Here is a 21730-nt window from a genome sequence, read left to right on the forward strand (position 1 = left end):
AAAGAACTGAGAAGAGCATGAAAAGGTTTCAGCAGAACCAAAAATTATATGTATTTATGATTCACTTAGAAAATAAACACTCATATGTATTTGACTTAAAGACCTGAGGGAAAACGTAGGCATGGTAGTAAAGTATAAGATTATCAGAATGAATAATTCTAACGTACCCTGATTTAATAGATCAAATGGGCTTAAACCTTATCGTGTGATATTTTGGGTTTAAAAATTCCTACAGTTTATGTGTGGTCAAACATTGGAACAAATTCTGAAAGGCAAATCCACTCTGGGGATCTTTAAAAGAATAGAAATTCCTTTTTGTCATCAGTGGTTTAAAAGTGGCTCAACTTTCTTGGATAAATATATCACTGACACTCTATTCTGTTTTTGTGTAATACTGTTCCTCAAATTTCTACTATTTGGTTTAAAAATCTAGAAAAATATTTTTGCAGGAATTTTGCTAAATATCACACTTGCTGTTCCTAAAAGTGATTTGTCAGCCATCTAGATTGAAAATCCTGTCTTCATTTCTCAGGTTTCTGTTAGATAACATTTCGCTCTGGCAACTGTAAATGACATCCATGTTCTGGTTTGTTGTACATTCATGATCTTCGGTAGAAACACAGCTTTGTCCTTCCGGCACATGTGCCATGTACAATTCTTCTAGATATTTGTTCACTGTCTCTTAATTATCTTATCGATAAACACAATTTATTTTAGTAACAGAGTCCCAAGATGGAAGCCAGGGAGCCATGGTTAGCGCTGACGTGGCACCTGTATGTGAAAGATGGGACAAGGTACTTTAGATTTCTAAGCCTTTGTCCAGAAGTCACCTAAGAATATTGACTCAATAACCTCCCTTTCTTAAATTCCATAGAATATATTTTCATCACGAATGGTAAAACATGATTTTCTTTGGAATGTGTGTGTGGATATCATAATAACATTAGCTTAAACCCTACCATTCATGTAAAACATTCTTATAAAATGTTATCAAATAATTTGTATTCTATTTTGGAGTCTTCATATTCTGGAGGGGAATGTATACTGCCTTTCTCCCTTCAAGTCATCTGGCTACTTCTGGACTTTTTTTTTTTTTTTCCTGTACTAAGATCTGTGGTCCCACAATATGTCTTTTTAGAAGGGAAGCAAAAAATATATACTGTGAAGCTGAGAATCATCTTCACTTTAAGATCTGATTTCCTTTGAACACTTTAGCCTAACAAATTTGGCCTAACTTTTTAAAAAATTTTTTCATTCTTCTAAGCAATCTAAGTTTTAAAAATCGTGTCAATGAATCATCTTTTTGTTTAATAATTTTTATTCTTCCAAACAATCTATCTTAAGTTTTAAAAATGTCAACTAATCCTATTTTTGTCTCCAGAAAGATACTGACAAGGTTATACTCACAAATTTTAGAATGTCAGATATTTTAAATTCCAGAATGGCAAAGCCTATTAATTTTAACTACTAGAAAGGTATGTATGTGTATTTATTTTCAATCTAGATTTTTTATTTGATTTTTTAAATTTTAAGTTCTGGGGTACATGTACAGGATGTACAGGTTTGTTGCATAGGTGAATATGTGCCATGGTGGTTTGCTGTACCCATCAACCCATCACCTAGGTATTAAGCCCAGCATGCATTAGCTATTTTTCCTCCCTCCACTCCCCTGACAGGCCCCAGTGTGTGTTGTTCCCCTCCCTGTGTCCATGTGTTCTCATCATTCAGCTCTCACTTATAAGTGAGAACATGCGGGGTTTGGTTTTCTGTTCCTGCATTAGTTTGCTGAGAATAATGGCTTCTGGCTCCATCCATGTCCTTGCAAAGGACATGATTTCATTCCTTTTTACGGCTGCATAGTATACCATGGTGTATGTGTACCACATTTTTTTTTATCTAATCTATCATTGATGGGCATTTAGGTTGATTCCATATTTTTGGTATTATGAATATTGCTGCAGTGAACACACATGTGCATGTATCTTTATAACAGAATGATTTATATTCCTTTGGGTATACATTCAGTACTGGGATTGCTGGGTCAAGTGGTATTTCTGGTTCTAGATCTTTGAGGGATCATCACACTGTCTTCCACAACGGTTGAACTAATTTACATTCCCACCAACAATGTGAACGTGTTTCTATTTCTCTGCAACCTTGCCAGCAATTGTTGCTTGACTTTTTAATAATCACCATTCTGACTGGCATGAGATGGTATCTCATTGTGGTTTTGATTTACATTTCTCGAAAGATCAATTGATGTTGAGCTTTTTTTTATATGTATTTGTTGTGGCTATATATCTTCTTTTGAGAATTGTCTTTTCCTGTCCTTTGCCCACTTTTTAATGGAGTTGTTTTTTACTTGTAAATTTGTTTAAGTATCTTGTAGATACTGGATATTAGACCTTTGTCAGACGGATAGAGTGCAAAAATTTTCTACCATTCTGCAGGTTGTCTGTTCACTCTAATGGTACAAATGATACTTTTGCTGTGCTGACACTCTTGAGTTTAATTAGATTGCCTTTGTCAATCTTCGCTTTTATTGCAATTGCTTTTGGCATTTGTCATGAAATCTTTGCCTGTACCTATGTCCTATATGGTATTCACTAGATTTTCTTCTAGGATTATAGTTTTGGGTTTTACATTTAAGTATTTAATCTATCTTAATTTTTATATATGGTGTAAGAAAACGGTCCAGTTCAATCTTCTGCATATGGCTAACCAGTTATCTCGGCGCCATTTATTGAATAGGGAATCCTTTCCCCATTGCTTGGTTTTGTCAGGTTTGTCAAAGATTAGATGATTGTAAATGTGTGTTCTTATTTCTGAGTTCTATATTCTGTTCTATTAGTCTATGTGTCTGTTTTTGTACCAGTATCATGCTGTTTTGCTTACAGCCTTGTAGTATAGTTTGAAGTTCGGTAGCATGATGCATCCAGCTTTGTTCTTTTTGCTTAGGATTGTCTTGGCTATATGGGCTCTTTTTTGATTCCATATGAATTTTAAAATAGTTTTTTGTAATTCTGTGAAGAACTGTCTCTAAATTTCAGAGTCATATGGAGTACGTGTTATTTTCCAAAATATTAAAAGGGAAACATCTTAGAGTACTTTCTGTTACTATAACTGAATACTTGGATTGGGTAATATATGATGAAAAGAGGTTTATTTTGCTGATGATTCTGAAGGACAGAAAGGCCAAGAGCATGGCATTAGCATCTGCTTGGCTTCTGGTAAGGGTCATATGCTGTGTCAAGACATGGAGAAGTAGAAAGGTGAGTAGGTGTGTATACAGGGCCAAACACAAGAAGCAACCTCACTTTATAAGTCATTGCTGTTGTGAAAACTACAACCCCCTGTGAGAGGAAGAACTCACTCATTCCCACCAGATGGCACCAATCCATTTGTGAGAGATCTCTTCCCACGACCCAAACAACTCCCACTAGGTGTCACCTCCTAAACCTGCCACACAGGCAATTAAACATCAACATGAGTTTTGGTGAGGACAAACCACATTTGCAGGAAATCTAAACATTTCCAAATATGGCAACCTTCACAATAGTTCAGGTGACAGACTTAGAAGCATTGCTCACACAAGAAGAGGGAATACCACAAAGAAGAAAGAAGAATGTGCTTCTAGTCCTACAAAAAGCATAGGTCCTTGAAAGAGTCTAACTTCCTCAGTTTTCATGTTGGTCAAATGGGGATGTTTATTGAATTCCATCCACACATAGTTGAGGGCATACAACATGAGCTCAGAAGTATTAGAATTGTGTTCCACATTATAGAAATATAAGGGCAATAGCGGAAGCATACAATTAAGGGATGGGATGAGGATTTGTGGCAAAGTTTTACTCCTAATTACAGCAAATTACCTGGCCCCTCTAGGCCTCAGATCCCTCATCTCTAAAAATGGGGGCTATATTAGACAATATGTGATTTCTCTATCAACTATGAAATTTTAAGACTCAATAACTGCAAGCTGGACAATTGAATGGTTGGGAGAATCTGGGTGAAAGGTCTGTCCTGCTCTCACATAGGGGCAGGACTTAATCCAGACTTAATCCAGTTCACTTTCCACTTGACCCTCTTCTATAGCTTGAAGATGCCTAATACTTACTAAGCCAATCAACAGATATCTATTGAGGATACCTATATGCCAGGCAATAGGTTAAGCTTGGAATTTAAAACATTTATATTTAAAACGTATTAAGAGTGGCTGGCTTATCTCTTCTATTGCTCTCTCATAAAAAAAAAAGTTCAAAATAAAACAAAAGCAAGTTATTTGAGGAATAAAATCACAAAGTACATTTAAGTGCACCAATGTCTAAGTTTACAAACCAAATCTGTGGTGTTTCATTATCTAGTGTAGCTGTTTTCTCGCTTTTTTATCCTAGTACAGTTTTTCAACATGACACACGCCTCTATTGTCTTATGTGTCCATGATATAACAAGCATAGTTCTTGTGCAATAATTTAAATAGTTCATGCAAAAATTACTTGAAAGTAATCTCAATTTAACAGCAATTTACAGAAAATATGGGAATATGTACACACTTTAACTCTCCATATAAATTCATATTTGTATGTTTAAAAAACTAAGGGGAAAATAAAAACAAATATATTTAGAGACAGATTTTCATGTCCATTATGGGCATTTTTTATGACTGCCATATCATCAAAATATTAAGGAATATTAAAAGTCAGGATTGGTTTCACAGGAAAAAGAATAGCCTCAGGGAGGTTGAGTTCAGACGAAACCCCTAAAGCCCCCATAAATGTTTTCTGAACTCATGCTAATATCTGACATTCCTTTTTAATAGAACAAAACCTTCCATCCACAAAATGTGCAACTCCCAGGAAAAAGCAAAGCATCTATTTCTAAGTTGCTGTTAGCAGCTAAGAAAGGCAGATTTGAAAGCAGTTAGCAAGCAGAAAGATCATCCATAGGACCTGGTGCCAAAGAAAGATGGAAGTGGACACTTTATTAGATAGAGCAGAATCAGGAAACAGGGTGTGAGTTAACATTGTCATAGTTGTATCCAAGGTTAGGTCATGAACATTGAAGTATCATTGAAGTAGATTTAAAATGGACCTTAACCTGACATCTCGGGATCCACAGGGATTTGTATACATTAATTTAGGGGTCCCTAAATGCTGAGAGTTTTAAATTTTCATCTTTTCATTTCAGTGCTGAATGCAAGGAAATTTGTTTTGCTAATTGAAAAGCCAAAAATTGTTTTTTTGTTTTTGTATTGTTTTGTTTTGCAGTGATACCTTATTCTCTGAAAATGTCTTCTAATTGGAAGTATCAGTTGCTCAGGTTAGTATTTGTCAAATAGGAATGTTTGGAAATCAAATAGCCTGAAAGATTTTCCCCCTTGAGCACAGATCGCTCAAGTTTGAGAAACAAAAGATAAATAGGAAAACCCTCAAAGAAAACTGCTAGAGGTGACCTAGTCATTTCCATTCAGTCTGAATCTATTAGACTCAGAAAAGGAGAGCCCATAAAGGTGAAACTCCCCAGTGGACCTTCAAGAAAGCCTCAGCAAATAATTGTGCAGAGCACTTAGAAACCCACTGCAGAAATGTGATATGTATCTGAAAGCTAGATTAAAGGGATTTGTCTCTTTAGAGATTCGTTTCAAAACCATAATTTAACATCTTGAAGCTTACTGGGATATACGCTTCAAGACCCAAAGGTATTTATTCTCAGTGTTTTCTAATGTGTCCAATGTCATCAGAATCACCTTGATAAAAGTACACAGGCTCGGCCCAGCCACAGACGACCTAAATCACAATTTCTTACGCAGCGTCATGAAAATATTTTTAAAATTAAGCTTTTTAGTTGATTCTGATACACACGAGATTAAGAACTTCCACTCAGGTTTAACAGGTAATTATGTAACGACGTGCCATGTATCCCTGAACTACCCCATTTCTTCCTCCCCACCACCCCTACTTTCAGATGTGGCATGTATTGAAGATGGTACAAACCTCAGGTAAAACTCAGGATTTTTTTACGACCCAGTGGCATCAGTGATGAGGAAAATAAATTTCTCCAGAAACTTTTTATGTGTTTTCCCATTCTCAAAATGCTTGTCAGAAAGAAATTGAAAAGGTTATCTCCTTTTAGAAAAATCTGTCTGCTGGATAAGATAATGCCGGTAATTCGAAAAATATTCAGTCATATTTTTGTATACAACTAGGGCCTTTGTGGCCCAATTCAATAAAATGTCAAAACACTAAAGGACCACAGCAGAGAATGGTTTATTTCAAATATTTCAATATGACATGATAGATATTTACACAGACCAAATGTTTATCTTTTTACTAGAATTAAGTAACCTGCATTTCTGGTAATGCAAGAAAGTTTATTCACTGGAAAAATTTGGAAAACAGCAAAAAGCATATGGAATGAAATAGATTAAATTTCAGCTTCATCTAGAATGTAAGCTCTGTAAAGCAGGAATCATCTCGAGCACTGCTGTATCCACAGTATTTGGCTAGTTCCTGGCCCACAGTTTGGCCATTCAATAAATATTTGTTTAATGTGATTGAAAAATCTATAACCAATACTGATATTTTGGCAAATTTCCTTTAAAGCATTTATATTCAACCAGTCTCTCCATCATAAAAAAATCCATTTATATGAGTATTTCCTGATATTTCATTCCCTCAAAATTTATTGTACTAGAATTTAAAGAACATGAATTTTGTTTCTTCTTTAATTACCAACTGCTTTCTAGAAAGCTTGTACCCATTTATATGCCACAATACTGTATCGAACTGCCTTTAGGTTTGCTTGCTCTTGCAAATGTTGTAAACAATGGGAGTTTTCTATTATATTTACATTTTTTGATGAATAACTTTTTTGATGCTATTATCAATTGCATTCTTTAATGCATCCATTAAAATCATTTTTAATGGAAAAAATATGCCATTTTTAAAATTGGTTACAAGTCTTTCAGTAAAAAAGAATATGTTATTTTAAAGCAAATGTTGTAAAATTTTCCCTAGCTGATATTTGCCTTTTAAAATTAGACTTTTTGTACAATATAGGATTTTAATTATTTTGTGTCCACATTTCTTAGTATTTTCTTATGTGACTTTTTTTTAAACCTCTGAGATAAGCCTACCTATTTACGTATCATATATGGAAGATAATTATTTTAAACTGTAGCTCACTTTGAAGGTATCTTTATTTTGGAAAATGTGAGCTGAACTTGCAAAATTAAATCATGAATGCAGTTATTCTGTAACTTCAGAATTATGAGAAGTTTATCATTAATATATTTAGTGGGTTAATACATTTAATGCAAGAAACATGAGTAATAAATGAACACTTTGAATAATGTTTTAGTGTGGCCTTTAAATATCTAATATCTTATTGTCACTCTTCCCGTCCTTAAGATTGGATAAGATAAGCTTAGAAACTAATCATTCATTTTCTGGTCTCAGTGGCCATCTTTCCAAATCTGCCTTGTTGATTGATAATCTACTATTTCTGTCCTTCTGCCACTGTGAATGAACTTTAAATCTAAGCCTAGTTGACTTTGTTAATTAAACTCTGAATGTGGTACCTTGAAAAATACAAATACTATATTTAGAGGCTCTAGATATGTTTGTATTTAGTATTTCCCTGAACTTACCGGCTCACCGCTATCTGTCTTCATTTTAGAATCAACAATAAAATCAGCTATCATGGACAGGTGTGGTGGCTCAGGCCTGTAATCCCAGCACTTCGGAAGGCTGAGGCAAGTGGATCACTTGAGGTCAGGAGTCTGAGACCAGCCTACCCAACATGGCTAAACTCCATCCCAACAAAAAACACAGAAGTTAGCCAGGCATGGTGGTGCATGCCTGTAATTCCAGCTACTCAGGAGGGTAATGTGGGAGTATCACTTGAGCCTGGGAGGTGGAGGTTGCAGTGAGCCAAGGTCATACCACTGCACTCAGCCTGGGAGACAGAGTAAGACCCTTTCTTAAAAGAAAAATTCAACTATCTTGAGAATGCTGAGATTTATAATTTATTTTTGAAGAAAAAAAGAAATTGGCCCCTCTATGCTTTGAAAATGACCTAGAAAGCAGGTCCAATACAAGATAAAGAAGAAAGGACAATCTGCTCAATAAATGATGCTGGGAAAACTCGATATCCACATGCAGAAAAATGAAATTGTGCCCATTATCTCACACCATATACAAAAATCTACTCAGAAGAGATGAAAGACTTAAACATAAGGCCTGAAACTGTAAACAATTAGGATAAAACAGAGATACGTTTCTATGACAATGGTCTGGGCAATGATTTTTGGAATACGACCCCAAAAACAAGGCTAGGAAAGGCAAAAATAGACAAATGGTATTGCATCAGACTAAAAAGCATCTGTATTGCAAAGGAAACAATTGAGTGAAGAGACCACCTACAGAATGGGAGACTGTATTTGTAAAGCATACGTCTAATAATGAGTTAACATCCAAAATACATAAAGAATTCAATAGCAAGAAAATCCAAGTAAAAAAACGGGCAAAGGAACTGAAGAGCTCTTTCTTGAAAGAAGATATACTAATAGCCAACAGATATATGAAAAAAATGCTCAGTATCACTAATCAGGGGAATACAAATTAAAGCCACAATGAGATGTTACCTCATAGCTGCTAAAATGGTTGTTATTAAAAAGACAAAAGTGTTGAAGATGTAGAGAAAAGGGAATCCTTGCACACTATAATTTAGAATGCAAATTAGTAAGGCTTTATGGGAAATAGAATAGAGGTTCCTCAAAAAATTAAAAATAGATCTACTTTATGATCCAGCAATTCTACTACTGGGTATATATTCAAAGGAAATGAAACAGGATGGGGAAAAGATATCTGCACTCTCATGTTTATTTCAACATCACTTGCTAAGAGCAAAGATACGAACTCAACCTAAGTGTCCATCGGTGGATATGTGGATAAAGAAACTATGGTACAGATACACAATGGAAGGCTACTCAGCCTCAAAAGAAGGAAAAAATCCTGTCATTGGGGAAAACCTGGGTGAACCTTGAAGACAATTATGTGAAGTGAAATAAGCCAGGCATACAAAAATATCACGTTCTCCCAAATAAGCAATATGGCCTCAAAGCTATGGGGAATCTGAAAGGCTTTGATGGAGACTGTTTAGTAAGACACTAAAGCCAAATGAACGGATCACTGGCTGAGAACTTAATTCTATATCTCAGCATCTCATCTGTAAAGGAAATTGGATGAGATAACTTCTAAGGTTGCATTTGCTGGAAAACCCTGATTTCTAATTAAATATTCACAATCTCTCAACATATCTCACCATCTAAGGTTTATTACAAGAAACAAAAGATATATGCCTTCCTACAAACAAGAGAATTTAAAAACCAGGAGAAAAATTCCTAAGAGTCTATTATTAAAACAGATTTCAAACAGACTATTGAAAATATCTCAAGATATTTTCATTTTCTTCAAATGGTTTCTAGGTTATCTGATCCACTTTTATAAAAGGAGAGTTGACATATCACCAGATTGTAAGTTCCACAAAGGTAGGGAGTCTATTTTTCTACAAATGAAGATTTAGGTGGAAGATAAATAATAAAACGGAAATGCTAAGCTGTTGTGGATAAAGCAGTATTTACAGCCTTATTACCATAGCAGGCCCAGAGGAGACACCACAGAGCTTCTAGTATAGGTGTTCTGTGCATAGAAGTGCCTCTGGATACAGGTGTACTTGTATGCAGATGTGGATCTTTTTGGGCAGCCAGAGTAATGAAGCATGTTGTCCATGCTAAATAAGCTTTAACTGTTTATTCCAAAGTGCCCTTTGGAGATGTTGGCTTTTCTTTATTTCCGCACACAAATAAGTGAGCCGGTTAAACTTGAGTAACAAGCATGACTTGCTGGCTACTTTGACCAAAGAACCTTAGTATGAACTTCAAGGTCAGGCTCATCCACGTAATTAGCTTTCCAGCATGTCCCATATAGACTTCTCGTTCTTGCATGTAAGCTATGCCATCTTCACAGGAAAAGGTAGTCACTCTTCTGTTTTATGACTGAAGGGCATGCAACATTAAAAAAATTAACAAAACTGCTATAATTTATGTAGAAGTTGAAGACAGAAGAGCCAAGATCCTAGATTTATACTACTTAAAATGAATGTCTTCTGTCAGGAAAAAAACTTGCCCTGTTAAGTTAGGCTTTAAGTACTGAGGAGTTGACACTGTGCTAAGTACTTTATAAACACTCTATGAATTCTTCTCATAAAAAATAACATAAGAGGTGTTATCTCTTTTTATTTTTATTTTTTAACAGATGAAGAAATTGGAGTTCATAGGAGTAATTTGATATTTAATTTATTCCTGATGGTCTCTAAGTTCCCTCGGGTAAGACACCTGGTTGATTTAGCCATTCCTATAGCTCATTATGGGCCTATGTCATAAGGGACTGGAGCAGTGATTTTGCCCTTCACCCCATCACAATGATCTCTTGGGCTCTGTGAGAGTACTGTACATGTGGATGCATCCTGTCATCCTTATTTTCTGAAAGAGTCCCTAGATGATTTTGTTGTGCAGACAGCTTAAAAACCACAGAGAGGAAGACTACCTATTTTAAAACTACGGCAGAAAAACCTCTTAACTCCAGCTTCAATAGTGCTACCTGAAGACTTCATTAGAATAAATAATCAGAAAACATTCACAGCCAGAAATAAGAGCTACCATAGCTTTGGTAGCAGGTACAACTCTCCCAGTGACGTTTTCTAATATGAATTATCAGATGACTATATAGTAAAAGATTCACTGGGTGATGACAAGTTCATATTACTGCAAAATGGGAAAAAATTGAACTAAGGCAATTAGTTGTTTTCAACCCTGGTGGCAGATTCGACTCATGTTGTTACGATTTTTAAAAACATTAATATCCAGGACTTACCATAGATCAATTAAATCAGAATCTCCTTGGGTAGACCCAGTAATGGTACATTTAAACTCTCTGGTGATTTTAATATGTAGCCATGGTTAATAATCACTGTCCAAAGGCTTAAAAGTGAGGTTCCATGAGTCACTTGATAATTATTAGGCAATGCTTCCTAAACATTTACCTTCATAGGAACCACCTGGGAATTTTGTTTAGTACAGGTCCCATCTCAGGAGTACTGAAATTGGGCTTAAGATTCTGCATTTGCCACAGGCATGATGGTGCTGCTGTCATTTTGAGGCGCACACTGAGTAGTAAGATCTGAGAGCGCTGTTTTTCCAACTTGACTTCACACTGGAATCACCTGGGGAGTTTTAAAAATAGATCAACAAAATCTAGGTCCTACCTATAGAGATTCTGATTTCATTGACAGGCAACATGACCTGGGTTTTGGAGTTTTAAAAGCTCTTCAGCTGATTCTAAAAGGTAGCAAATCTTGAGACCACTGCCTGAGAGTGCTTACATAGATTGAAATAGTGGTCAGACGTGGTCCCTCATGCCTGTAATCCCAGCACTTTGGGAGGCTGAAGCGGGTGCATCACCTGAGGTCAGGAGTTTGAGACCAGCCTGGCCAACATGGTGAAATCCCATTTCTACTAAAAATAAAAAAAATCAGCCGGGCATGTTGGCAGATGCCTGTAATCCCAGCTGTTTGGGAGGCTGAGGCATGAGAATCACTTGAACCCAAGAAGGAGGAGCAAAAAGAAAAAAAAAAAAAAAAGCCAGGTGTGGTGGCTCATGCCTGTAATCCCAGCACTTTGGGAGGCCAAGGCAGGCAGATAGGCAGATAGGCGGATCACAACTTCAGGAGATTGAGACCATCCTGGCTAACATGGTGAAACTCCGTCTCTACTAAAAATACAAAAAATTTACAGGGCATGGTGGCAGCCGCCTGTACTCCCAGCCACTCGGGAGGCAACACAGCGAGACAAGGAAGGGAGGGAGGGAGGAAGGGAGAGAGGGAGGAAGGGAGGAAGGGAGGGAGGGAGGGAAGGAAGAAGGAAGGAAGGAAGGAAGGAAGGAAGGAAGGAAGGAAGGAAGGAAGGAAGCAAAGATTCCTAAACTATGAATGAGGAAGAATGAGAAGAGTACCACTTGCAGTTGATGAGCTGCACCTCAGAGTGGTCTCATGGCCTACAGACCAACATCTAAAAGTCAGGATTGTCATTTTCTTTAGAAGATTTGGAATCTCTGCAACCACTGGGTCTGCATTTTCCTTTGGCAGCAACCAGGTGGAGCAGAGTAGAACTTGCCTCTTTAAAAAGTACATGCGTACTTTCCAGTGTGCCAGGCCCCACCTGTCTCATTTCATTTGTTTGGATTACCTGCCTTGCACTGAGGCGAATTGAGTTTGAGAGCTCTGGGTTATGCAACGCCTACTGCACATTGACTCCAGGTCACTTGGCCTGACTAGAAACTCCCCAGTGTAGTTGTCTTTAATCAAGAGTGACTGAACATAAATCATTACCCTTCAGTAGAAATTTTAGACATTGCCCTGGGACGTGTATTAACAAGCCATCCTTCTTCATGGCTGATATTCAGTAGTTCTTAAGGCCACACAGCTAGTAGTAGAGCCCATAAAACAGTTCACACATTGCAACTCCTAGCCCAGTACTCTAGATACTTCTGTGCTCTGAACTATCTGAAAAGGTTCTGAGAATTAAATTAGATAATATAAGTCAAGCACTAGTCAAAGCGCCTGGCTCATAGTAAAGTGTTTGATTTACGCCAAGCTGCCTTTATTACCCATTTTGCATGCTCTTCCCCTGCATAGGAGCTGCATATACTGTGTATGTAGAACAGTTGTTTTTAGATAATTAGACTGTAAGCTCCTTCAAGAGATGATAAACTTGAAGATTTCCTACCCTGTTAAAGAAAAGTCCAGGAAATACTTTCTACATTCAACTGATGAACCAAAACCAAAACCGAAAAAACAAAACAAAACAAAAAAAACTAAAGTGAAAAGGTTCTGGTCTGAAAAGCCCTAATCTATCTGAGGAGCATCTGTCATCTGACTTTCCCTAATTGTGTCCCGTTCCTCATCTTTGCACTAACCACCCTATGTGGCCTTTATTTTGTCTCTCTCATTAGACTCAGTTCCTTCAGAAACAGTAGCTCTCTCTTATCCAGACTGTCCCCAGCAGAGGGCTTCCCTTATGTAGGTAATCAATAATGCAGTACTGAAAGGATAAACAAATGAATCCATATACTCATTCTAGAGAACTCTTGGTAGCTAAAGTTTCCCTGCATTATGTTTTTTGTGTGTACTAAAGTCCTTTAAAACTTCTGCCCCTACAGGCTATCGGTGACACAGCATCTTCTGGTGTTGGACAATTTTAATATAAATAAATCCGTATGCACCTGGAATTAAATCTTTCTACATTCCCGTTAGCCAAAATAAGGCTTATTGATGTGGAATCCAAATTTTATCAATAATGATAGCAGGCTTGATTTTTCCAGAACCATGCTTTGCGATTTTGCAACTAAGTGTGCATTGAAATCATTTAACGTCCTCCCTTCCCAAGTATCTTTTTAAAATATCTTTATTAGATCTTTCAAGAGAGTAAATGTTTTCAACAGGTAAAGAGGAGATCTTGAACCTATTTTGAGAAGACCAATCAAACTGATCTAAACATAGTACTATTTAGCAAATCCATATTTTCACAGAAATTATTTCAATATCAAAATAAAAATCTATAAAATATGCTTCAGAGAATAAGCTTTTCATTCATGAAAAATAAATTATTTCTAACATTTAAAATAATAAACATTCTAAAATAATTTTTAAAATTCTCATGTCTTGTCCAGTCACTTGATTTTTTTTGTTTATCGAAAAGAAAATGAGGTAACATTTCTTAGTCATGCACTTACAACTATGTTCACATTTTCTATATTAGTTCTTAAAATTATAAATGGCATCCTTCACTGAACAATTACTATGATTAATTTCCTCTTCTAAAAATCCATTTAACACTTGTAGGCTATCAGCCATATTGCATTTATATTGCTTGGTTATGTGAAAATCCTCTGTGGCTCAAGTTTTAGCCCTAAGCAAGCTGCAGGTTTTATTTTAAAGGAAGGTTTACAGAAGAGTATGACATTAATACTCATTCTTGAGATGAAAGGGTAGACATTTTTTGTCATTTCATCCAGCTCTATTTTCTCTGTGAGAGTGCTTAGAGCTATCTCAGACAGGCCTCTGGAAGGCTGCTAGCAAGAGCTACAAGAACCAGAACCCTGTCACAGACTCTGTCCTTTCCACCATAGTACACTGCATCTGTCTGTTGGGAGACACTTCCCCTTGGGCTTCTTGTGGTCTTACATGTCTTGCTGGTGTGCCAAGGCTTCAAGGCCCTGAACACTCTTTTATCCAGGGCATTTTTGTTTATGTTTATGTAGCTGATAACCTGGAGAGATGAAGTAACAGCTCCTTTTGGACAAAGCAGATTTGCTTACTGCTTGCTACGAAAGCTCAGTATAAATCCACTGCATGAATGGCATCTGTCTGGCACATACTGCCTCACCCCCATGGGACTTGGGGTGCTAGGGGAATCGATGCAAATATGCTAATATTGATGCTGCTTGCCATGCCATGGGTAACACAGTCTTTTGTTTCTGATCCTGAAATCTCATGTCTAGTGCCAGCATCCATGAAACAGTAATAGGCTAATTGATCAGCTTGTAAGAAGAATAAAATCAAATCCCAGGCCTGAAACTGTCTGATTTTGGCTTGAAAATTCATGTTTAGAGCTCATTATCATAGCAACTGATTTGATTATAAATACTCAAGACATATCAGATTGGTCAGTATGAAAAGAAAACAGGGGCCCATATATATGTTCCCAATTCTCTGAATTCTAATAAACTCTTATACTAATTTACATCAGTCATTTATGTCACTGACGAATTTATATTTTACTAACCCTAATGCTAATTAACATATTCAGATACTTAGAAGAGTTAAAGATTTTTACTTTTAGATAAGTATGGAGGTATTTTGTCTGCAAAAATAAAATATGCAGAAAGTAATTTCTCAAAGTCAATGAGTATTCCCTGTAGAAAAAATAAGCTATTTATCTCTGCAAGATTTGAATACATGGGTCGAGTGAGTTGACAAAAAAATTTCTAAGAACATTGCATCTTTGAACGCAAATCTAAAGCAAATTAATGAAAGCTTAAAGGAAATTTAAAAAAAGCAAGATAGTTGGCATTCAGTGGAACGTCTGTATTTCTTAATGAGCTCTCTAAAGAAAGAATTTAATGTAAAATCGAAGTCTTGAAAAACAAACAAGCTATGTATAGCATATCTGAGATTATAGAGGGTTGTCTACATATATCAAGAAGGAAGTTAGAAATAAAAAGCTCCCAATTTGCCACCTATGCTTCCTGCATCATCATGACTTACTCAGAGGTTTCCCTAGTGCCTAGCATGGTGTCTGGCTCACAGGATGGGAAAGAGTATAATACAACTGTTACAGGCACAGTTACTAAATTCTGGACTAAAATCTCAAGTTAAAACTTAAGCCTCTCCACTTCCAATCAAATGGATGATCTTGGGCTACTTATTTACTCTGTTCTTTAGTTAGATCATAGGTTTATAAGGATTATTGAGTTAAAAGATATAAAGCATTTAGGTACATGGCACATAGTAAATATCTAGTGAATAGTTCCTAATATGATGGGTACTCAAATGTTGAAATAAATTTTATTAAGTCAAAAAATCTGAAGCATAGAATTTAGAACTGCAATGAATCTTAGATATGATGAGTCTAATCTCTTTATCTTGTAGATAAGAAATTTGCCCCAACTGTCAATGTTATTAAGAATGATAGCGGGTCTGCCATTTCAATGCTTTCCATCATACAGGGCATCACATAACCACTGGCTCTTTCTCCAGCATAAAGAGGGAAATTTCCCATTTTTCTTGTGTACTTTGCCAACTCCCTTCAGCAACACCAACCATTTTTAAATTTGAAAAGGTAGGTGTATATGTGTGTGTGTATATATATATATATATATATACACAGTCAGTCATACACTGCATAATGACATTTCAGCCAACAATATACCACATATATGACGGTGGTCCCATAAGATCATAATGGGGCTCCTCTATACTGGTTTACCTTCTTTATCTTTTACCATATTTTTGCTGTGCCTTTTCCATGTTTACATATGTTTAGATATATAAATATTTGACATTGTGTTACATTTGCCTACAGTATTCAGTACAATAATATGCTGTACAGGTTTGTTGCCTAGAAGCCACAACACAGGCTAGGTGTGCAGTAGGCTACACTATCTTGTTTTGTGTTAAGTTGCCTAGAAGCCACAACACAGGCTAGGTGTTCAGTAGGCTACACTACCTTGTTTTGTGTTAAGTACACACTATAATGTTAGCACAGTGGCCAAGAATGAGATCATTTAATCATTCATTTCTCAGAATGTATCGGCGTCATGACTGTATACGTGTGTGTATACAATGTTTGATGTAAACCATGCTGTCTACCTACAGAAATAAATTGCTGAATCCAATACTGACATCATGCGACACAGGTAAGTAAAACATATGTAAGTTTTGCTTAGCTATGTGTCATACTTACCTGTGTCTCATGATGAAGCACTTACTTATTGGCATACCAACAATAAAACCAAAGACATGCTAAAATTCGGGTGGTGACTAACAATTTATTCTTGAATTCTTCATTCATGCTTCATGTATTCTTCCTAGAGTGTTCATTTCTTGCAAAAATACCAACATTTCAACATTTTAATTTATAAAGCATTCCATATTTTTAGTTGGGGCTGCCAAACAGGCTATTTTAAAAGCAAAATATGAATTTTCCAGAAACCCAATTTAAAGCTACGTGTGATCAACATACATTAACAATGAGTGCCTATGTATTAACTATAGGTTCTGTGACAAATCACCTCTCATTTCTTGCATCTACTGTCTGAAGTGGGAGGAATGATTTAACAAGTAAGCAGCTGCAAGAACAATGAACAAATCTGAAGTCGAGTGACTTTTAGAGTTGAGCAGTAAAATATATTGTGCAACTGACAATTATATGAAGAAATTAAACTTCAGATATGACAGGTGTGTTCTAAGTTGGCTATTTTCTGCAGTAATACAAAAAAGCTAACCTTAAAATAAAAAATGCCACATTATTTAACACAATAGATCACAGGATATACATTTTTCCTCTCTGCCCGATTTTTCTGGAAACAAATTCAGAGCTAACCGGAATGTAAAAGACAGGCTCATTTTAGTCTCCTAATGGCCTTCAGCGTCTTGTTTCCCTCCTCATTTTCCTCATTATTAGAGATTGACCATAATGAAAGCATCAGAACAACATTATTACATTCATAAGTCAATCTGCTTGGCTCTTCTGTGTCAACGATTCCATGAGTAACATGGTAGCCAGTCTTGCAATAATTGCATATGTTTCGCTGTCAGGCAACAAACTAAGAATGCATGGATTTATTTAATAAATCTTACTGGCATAAAAACCTAGTACCACTATGGGGGAAATGCAGATCAAAGTATTGCTGCTGAAGAGTCAGAAATATCACCTATTAGTGAATATGAGACATTTAGCACAAAAATATCTCTCCTCGTCTTCCCTATGACCTAATGGGTATTTAGGGAAAAACCGTAATTAGGTGATCTTCATTACTCAAAAACAAATTGAATATTTTTACGTTTGTGAGATAAAACTTATAAGCCAAGAAGCAAGCAAGGTATAGCTTCTTGAATCTACCCATCCATTCAAAAATATTTGTTGAGTGCAACTTCTATGATCAACGCAAGTTCTAGGAGCTGAGGATATGGATAAACAGTGAAAAAACACACAAAAATCCTCATGCACATGAAACTTACTTGGGCCAGGCACAGTGGCTCATGCCTGTAATCCCAGTACTTTGGGAGGCCAAGACGGGTGGTTCACCTGAGGTCAGGAGTTCGAGACCAGCCTGACCACTATGGTGAAACCCCATCTCTACCAAAGATACAAAAATTATCTGGGCATGGTGGCAGGCGCCTGTTGTCCCAGCTACTCAGGAGGCTAAGGCAGGAGAATCGTTTAGAACCCAGGAGATGGAGATTGCAGTGAGCTGAGATGGCGCCACTCCAGCCTGGGCAACAGGGCAAGACTACATCTCAGGAAAAAACAAACAAACAAACAAACAAAAACAAACAAACAACAAAAAAACAAAACTTACTTGGAAAGAATCAAAATTTTTAAAATAAAATGTAAGTTAGGTATCACCAAATGGGATGGAAAAAACAAAACAGAAAAGTGGGTAGGAACTATATATGTAGTGGTGGGAAGAAGGACCCTAATTTTAAATAGGGCAGTCTGCAAAGGTCCACTGAAATGACATTTGAGTAAAGATATGACAGTGGTAAGCATGTGGATATCTGGGAGAAGATAGGGTCAGGCAGAGAGTACAGCAAAAGCCAGGGTCCTAAGGCAGAGTGTGCCCAAGATGTTCAAGAACAGTAAGAGGCTGGAGTGTGCCTTGGATAAGGTAAACAGGGAGCAAAGGATTAGAGATAAGGTCAATAAGGAGAATTACATTACAGATGGCTGCAGATTTGCATCAAAGACTGGGGACTCCAGCTTTTCCCTTGGGTCTAGCTAGCTATGACTGCTGTGATCATTGGAGTGTGGGGACAATGACACCAATCCAGCTCCACACCTCCTCTTTAAGAGAACTGGCATCTTCTGCTGTGGTCTCCTGGAGCCCTCAGATACCATGTAAGAAAGTACAACTCCCCTGCAGGAGAGACAATGTGGGGAAGCCCTGAGACCACACGGAGAGAGATGGGGAACCCAATTGAGCCCAGCCTTCCAGCCATCCCTGACAAGGTATCAGGTGTGTAAGTAAAGCCAGCTCTGACCCTCCAGACCTGTCCAGCTATCAGCTGAACAGCTCAAGTTACTCAAGTCAATACAATGTTCGGGGGTAGAAGAATCAGAAAGCTCTAACCCAGTTCCTGACTCACAAAATCATGTTCTATAAGTTCTTGTTTTAAGCTACTAGGTTTCATGATAATCTATTCCACAGCAATAGATAACAGAATCGGTCAAGCAGGTAGGGGAGGATGGACAGATGGCCTAAGGTCTATCACAATCAGAAGGCAACAAATACTATAAACAAGAAAGGTTATTATTTTGGGAACAAAAACTATGCAGGGGGATGTTATCAACTGGGAAGATGCTAGACATGGTCTCTCCTGCAGGAGAGTTGGAACTTCTTACATGGTAGCTCAGGGCTCCAGAAGTTCACCCACAGGCTGTCAGTCCTCTTAAAGACAAGGCCCGGAGCTGACATAGTGTCACTGCCCCCATATTCCAATGGTCACAGCAGTCACAGCTAGCCAAGATTCACACAGTAGAAAATGACTTGTTAGACACAGGAATAGAAGCTAAGTTTTTCTGTCAAAATGCTTGCTGTGGTCTGAATATTTGTGCCTCCTTTCCCCCACCCAAATTCCTGTTGAATTCATATACCAATGTGATGGTATTAGGACATGGGTGGTCTTTAGGGGGTGATTAGATCATGAGGGCAGAATCCTCATGAATGGGATTAGCACCCTTATGATAGAGACTCCAAAGAGCTGTCTTGTCCCCTTCCACCAAGTGAGAGGCAAGAAGGCCCTGTGAACCAGAACTGGAGCCCTCGCCAGACACTATCTGCCAGCACGTGGGTCTTAGATTTCACAGCCTTCAGAGCTGCAAGAAATAAATCTGTGTTTATAAGCCGCCCAGTATATGGTATTTTGTTATAGCAATCTGAATGGACTGAGACAATGTTTTACTCTAATTTCTCAGGCAGAGATTGCTACTGAATAATAATTCATTTGATGGTCAGCTTTATATGTCAACTTGGCAGGGCGCCCAGTTCTCAGCTATCCAAACACTAGTCTAGGTGTTACTGAGGGTATTTTGTGGATGTGACTGAAGTTCATGATCTTTAAGGAATAGCGATTATCCTTGATAATCTTAGTAGGCCTGATTTAGTCAGTTGGAAGCTCTTAAGAGCAGAACTGTGGTTTCCTAGAAGTTCCACCTACAGACTGCAGTGTCACCTCCTACCACAGAGTTCTATCCTGCCCTTCCTGATGACCTGCCCTACAAATTCAGACTTGTCTAGACAGCCATCAGAATTGGGTAAGCAAATTCCTTGCAATAAATTACTTTATATCTCCTACTGGTCTGTTTCTCTTATTGAACCCTGATACGGTTTCTAATGAACAACTGGGGAAAGAGAGCAAGAGGAAACACCTGATAATGTAAAAAAGCTTAAGAGCCGATTCATACTTCAATTCTCATTAAAGCCCGTGAGAAGGGATGACCTGGCACAGAGCCCAGAGCATCCTTCCTTACACTTCTCCCCTCTCAGCTCCAGGCTGGTTCAGGAGATAATCCCAAATCTTCCCAAGCTCCAAAGTTCCAATAAGGCTGAGGAAAGGCCAGAGGCCCTAGAGAAAATCCGTGGTTAAGAAAAGGCAGAGTGAGCTGTAAAAACATGAAACTGGGGAGCCAAGGGGAATACACAATTCAAGCAGTATGACAGGGTCCGTAACCAGAAACCTGTGAAGACTGGACATTTGGAGAAAAGCCAAAGACCAAAGGCCACTCAGCAAATAAGCCTCTGAAGAACAAAGCTATTTACCCCAAAAGAACCTTAAAGAGATCTTGAAGTGATTATGTTTAGCTATGTTTTCCACATGAGTAGAAACACAGGGCTGGAGAGTTCAGTTCAGTTAATACAGGCGTTTGATTTTACACACCTCAGATAAGAATTATCCTTCTCTTTAGGGGAGGAGGTTTCTGCCCTTTCCTGTTCTGCAGTTATCACCTGTGCTGTGACATTTCTCCGACTCTCTGAATCCAGGACTTAAAGAATGCTGGAGAGGGGAGCCCATACCAGGAGACCAGGGATAAGGAGCCGGACTTGGGCCCTGAACCTTTAGGGAGATCTCAGTTATCGTCTGTGGTAGGCAGATTGACAGTCCACAAAGATGTCCATGTCCAGGACAAGAAAGAAAGGTCGATTCTGCCAAATAACATAGAGAGTACAACTGAAAATATAACTGAACTGCATGAATGATGATACAGGCAGGAGCAATGTGGAGATAAGATAATGTAAGCAAGCCAAAATCCTGATCTTCCAGGGGAAACAATTAGTAGACATTACCTAAAAGTTGAAATAACACCTTTCATAAGCATATTATTCAGTTATGAAGGCAGCTGGCAGAGGAAGACGAGTGGTTTCTTCCAGGGAATAAGAATAAGGGTAGTGTAGCAAAGGGAAGGAGTAGGAAACACTCTTGCTTTTCACAATACAGTTCCACACTCTTGTTTTCTTAAAACACCCTTGCCTGTTATGCTATTAAAATTTTAAAAATCCATGAGTAAACCCAGTATCCTGGCCAGGACTAATTTCAAAAACAATGCTTTTATTTAATTGGGGAAAAAAGTTCATTTTATTACAAACACTAAGTGAGTCTGATAATATCCACCTGAACTCCTGCGTGTTTAGTAAGACAGCTCTCTCCAGATGAAGATTGCCATTTTTTTAAAAAGCCAAATACGGCCGGGCGCGGTGGCTCACGCTTGTAATCCCAGCACTTTGGGAGGCCGAGGCGGGCAGATAACGAGGTCAGGAGATCGAGACCGCGGTGAAACCCCGTCTCTACTAAAAATACAAAACATTAGCCGGGCGTGGTGGCGGGCGCCTGT

This window comes from Hylobates moloch, unplaced genomic scaffold (genome assembly GCF_009828535.3).
Source record: "Hylobates moloch isolate HMO894 unplaced genomic scaffold, HMol_V3 SCAFFOLD_6, whole genome shotgun sequence".
NCBI lineage: Eukaryota > Metazoa > Chordata > Mammalia > Primates > Hylobatidae > Hylobates > Hylobates moloch.